The 5,000-nt window shown below is 42.2% G+C and overlaps 1 long non-coding RNA gene across 1 annotated transcript in view; it reads right to left on the reverse strand.

Moving 5' to 3' along the window:
- LOC121846937 overlaps positions 1 to 5,000 on the reverse strand; it is a 19,448-nt gene that overhangs the window by 2,058 nt on the left and 12,390 nt on the right. The window contains exon 3 of the long non-coding RNA XR_006083936.1: positions 1,000 to 1,002. This is a non-coding gene — a long non-coding RNA (uncharacterized LOC121846937). The remainder of the gene's footprint in view (positions 1 to 999; positions 1,003 to 5,000) is intronic.

Raw genomic sequence — 5,000 nt, forward strand, 5'->3', positions numbered from 1 at the left:
TTGTGAAGATGCTGGAGGAAACAGTATCTATATCCACAGTAAAATGAGTCCTATATCGACATAACCTGAAAGGCAGCTCAGCAAGGAAAAAGCCACTGCTCCAAAACCACCATAAAAAAGCCAGACTACGGTTTGCAACTGCACATTGGGACAAAGATCGTACTTTTTGGAGAAATGTCTTCTGGTCTGATGAAACACAAATAGAACTGTTTGTCCATAATGACCATCATTATGTTTGGAGGAAAAAGGTGGAGGCTTGCAAGCCAAAGAACACCATCCCAACCGTGAAGCACGGCGGTGTAACGGATTTCCTCCTCTTCGTCTGAGGAGGAGTAAGGACCAAAACACAGCGTGGTAAGTGTCCATATTGATTTATTCAAAAAACACAACTGAACACTGGAACAAAATAATAAACGTGAATCAACGAAACCGAAACAGTTCTGTATGGTGACAACACACACTAGACAGAAAATAAACACCCACAAAACCCAGGTGGAAAAAAGGCTACCTAAGTATGATTCTCAATCAGAGACAACAAGCATACTAGGCCGAACACAGAAACCAACATAGAAAAACAAACAGACTGCCCACCCCAACTCACGCCCTGACCATACTAAAACAAAGAATAAAATAACACAACTATGGTCAGAACGTGACAGGGGGTGGCAGCATCATGTTGTGGGGGTGCTTTGCAGAAGGAGGGACTGGTGCACTTCACAAAATAGATAGCATCATGAGAATGGAAAATTATATGGATTAATTGAAGCAAAATCTCAAGACATCAGTCAGGAAGTTCAAGCTTGGTCGCAAATGGGCCTTCCAAATGGACAATGATCCAAGCATACTTCCAAACTTGTGGCAAAATGCCTTAAGGACAACAAAGTCAAGGTATTGGAATGGCCATCACAAAGTCCTGATCTCAATCCTATAGAAAATGTTTGGGCAGAACTGAATAAGTGTGTGCGAGCAAGGAGGCCTACAAACCTGACTCAGTTACACCAGCTCTGTCAGGAGGAATGGGCCAAAATACACTCAACTTATTGTGGGAAGCTTGTGGAAGGCTACCCGAATCATTTGACCCAAGATAAACAGTTTAAACGCAATGCTACCAAATACTAATTGAGTGTATGTAAACTTCTGACCCACTGGGAATGTGATGACAGAACTAAAAGCTGAAGTAAAACATTCTCTCTACTATTATTCTGACATTTCACATTCTTAAAATAAAGTGGTGATCCTAACTGACCTTAGACAGGGACTTTTTACTAGGATTAAATGTCCGTAACTGTGAAAACTGAGTTTAAATGTATTTGGCTAAGGTGTATGTAAACTTCCAACAACAACTGTATCTGTTCTAACCATGCTGTTTCTATAGTGGAGTTCTAACAGGGTAAAAGTGTATATCTATTCTAAACATGCTGTTTCTATAGTGGAGTTCTAACAGGGTAAAAGTGTATATCTATTCTAAACATGCTGTTTCTATAGTGAAGCCCTAACAGGGTAAAAGTGTACATCTATTCTAACCATGCTGTTTCTATAGTGAAGCCCTAACAGGGTAAAAGTGTACATCTATTCTAACCATGCTGTTTCTATAGTGAAGCCCTAACAGGGTAAAAGTGTACATCTATTCTAACCATGCTGTTTCTATAGTGAAGCCCTAACAGGGTAAAAGTGTACATCTATTCTAACCATGCTGTTTCTATAGTGAAGCCCTAACAGGGTAAAAGTGTACATCTATTCTAACCATGCTGTTTCTATAGTGAAGCCCTAACAGGGTAAAAGTGTACATCTATTCTAACCATGCTGCTTCTATGGTAGAGCTCTAACAGGGTAAAAGTGGTAATCAGTGTTACAGTCTGCTTGATACTGGAAGGCAAAAAGGGACAGCATGTTCTCTCTCATTCACACACACACACACACACACACACACACACACACACACACACACACACACACACACACATACAGAGACACACACACACACACACACACACACACATACACACACACACACACACATACACACACACACAGACACACACAGACACACACACACACACACACACAGACACACACACACACACACACACACACACACACACACACACACACACACACACACACACACACACACACACACACACACACACACAGAGACACACACACACACACAGACATATACAGAGACAGACACACACACACACACAGACAGAGACACACACAGTAGAGTTACCTTCGACACTGATCTACAGCCAAGAACCACCAGCCCAGAACGCTAGGCTGGTTGATATGTTATGTGTTATTGGTCTCGCTGTCACTCAGAGCTGGTACTTGTGTCAGAACTCAGAAGTGTTCTAGTGGAAACAGAAATCCTGGCTGGATTTTTCTTACTCATTCTAGTATTGATTTTGATCTCCTTTGGTGCATGAGAGGTTGAAGGGGTGTTACGGCTCTGACAGAGTTAACGGATAATCTATTTGGTGCATGTCTCTGCCTCTGTGTGTGTGTGTGTGTGTGTGTGTGTGTGTGTGTGTGTGTGTGTGTGTGTGTGTGTGTGTGTTTGTGTGCTCTGCCAAATAGAACCGATAACACTGCCGTACACTGGAGAACAAACACTCGCACACAGATACACGCACGCAGGCACACACACACACACACACACAGATACACGCACGCAGGCACACACACACACACTAATGGTCATTTGGATACATTCTTTACACTGAGACACGGTTCAGAGCTGGAGAAAAGGCAGGCCAACACTCACAAGGAGAAGGACTGAGAACCAGAACTCAGAACCAGACCGCAGACTACAACTGTCACCTGAGAAACCACTGATACACCAGAGTGGTTTATCATAATTGAACTGCTTCTCTGAGACAACCAGACCTCTTAATCATAACCAAGGTCCCTCTTCTTTCACATTCAAATCTTTCCCACAGTTCATATGTAGAAGACAATGTGTGCTCTGTAAATGTACTTTGTAAAATATGGGTTCGGTGACGTGTGGGCTAAACTACTGTGCTCTTGGTAGGGTTTTATCAGATGAGTTTATCCAGGAATCTTTGCATGTCTGAATGTTTGCATGTATCATATCAAAAGCTTTTCCTTGTAGTCTTCATTGACAGGAAGCCTCGCCATGCAAATATCTTCTGAAACATTTCTATAGACAGACCTTGATAGTGAGTTGGTTAGAATTTGAATCAGCTGTGTAGTACAACCAAAATGTTCTGGAGGGGTTACTACGACAACTACTGTAACCATGTCAGCAAATGACTGCTGTCTGAACACACACATCTGATTTGGTCACTTGTAACCTGTTTGGACAAAACTGATATGAGCATTAAGACCTGCAGTATGAACACGGCTTGAGAGACCTTCAAAAGACGTAACTTGAAATGGAATTTAGCCCAACTCTTTAGTGTACACAGTATAAGATTTAGAATTGATCATGTTGCTATTTTAGACATTTTATAAACAAGAATGACATACTGACGTATTGCAGTAAGAACAAAACTAAGAGAAACCTCCACGTATTTGTTTATACAAGGAACTCAAGTAGGGTAATATTCAGACTGAGTTTATACTGCAAATTTCTAATTCAAAGATCTTGTCTTAAATATTTCCATATGACAGGGTGGGAAGAACGGCTAAAGCTAAGATCACACGTTATTTGGTCCAAAGTTAATCTTTTTTCCATTAAGGTCTTGTACACCTAAGACATGCAGCTTTTCAGAGACCGATCCTGCTATTGAAACAGGCTGGAATCCTGTGCTGTTCTGCATGGAAAGAGAACAAACAGCAGAGTTGCTGGCAGTGTTGGCAGAGGGTTGTCAGTGAGAATAGTCCTTATTCACACTCACACACACGCATGGACACACATGGGCAAAGACCCGTGCCCGCGCGCAACTCCACACACACACACACACTCAGGTTTGTCAGTGGGAATAGTCCTTATTCACACTCACACACACGCATGGACACACATGGGCAAAGACCCATGCCTGTGCGCACCTCCACACACACACACACACACACACACACACACACACACACACACACACACACACACACACACACACACACACACACAGGTTTGTCAGTGGGAAAAGTCCTTCTGAGGCTGGGCCAGAAGATAAACCACATCATAAATCACCAGTAGGACTCATAACACCAGGCAGAGAGAAGAAATAACACAGATTTCATGAACTCCCCTCCACGGTTATATCACCTTACAAACCAATTACACTCAGCTGGGAGAACTAACTCTTATGTATGTAACATACTGTATTAGCCTGGCTATTAACTCTAACTAGCAGGAAACAGTAAAACCTTCACAGATTATGGTGTCATATTTTATTGAAATAGGAACATGTTTCATGAATATTTAGTGTATAATCCTGAATGAATTCTGAATAATGATGAGTGAGTGTCGCACCCTGACCTTAGAGAGACGTTTTATTTCTCTATTTGGTGAGGTCAGGGTGTGATGTGGGGTGGGCATTCTATGTTTTGTATTACTGTGTGTTTGGCCAAGTGTGGTTCCCAATCAGGGACAGCTGTCTATCGTTGTCTCTGATTGGGAATCATACTTAGGCAGCCTGTTTTCCCACCTATGTTGTGGGTAGTTGACTTTGTTAGTGACCTGTATAGCCCTAGTAAGCTGCACGGTCGTCGTTGGTGTTTCTTGTTTTGTTGGTGACATTCTAAATAAAGGAAAATGTACGCCAACCACGCTGCACCTTGGTCTCGTCATTTCCCTGATGACGTTTGTGACAGTGAGAAAGTTACAGACGCACAAATATCATACCCCCAAGTCATGCTAACCTCTCACCATTACAATAACAGGGGAGGTTAGCATTTCATATCATACCCACAAGTCATGCTAACCTCTCACCATTACAATAACAGGAGAGGTTAGCATTTCATATCATACCCACAAGTCATGCTAACCTCTCACCATTACAATGACAGGGGAGGTTAGCATTTCATATCATACC

This window comes from Oncorhynchus tshawytscha, linkage group LG08 (genome assembly GCF_018296145.1).
Source record: "Oncorhynchus tshawytscha isolate Ot180627B linkage group LG08, Otsh_v2.0, whole genome shotgun sequence".
Classification (NCBI taxonomy): Eukaryota; Metazoa; Chordata; class Actinopteri; order Salmoniformes; family Salmonidae; genus Oncorhynchus; species Oncorhynchus tshawytscha.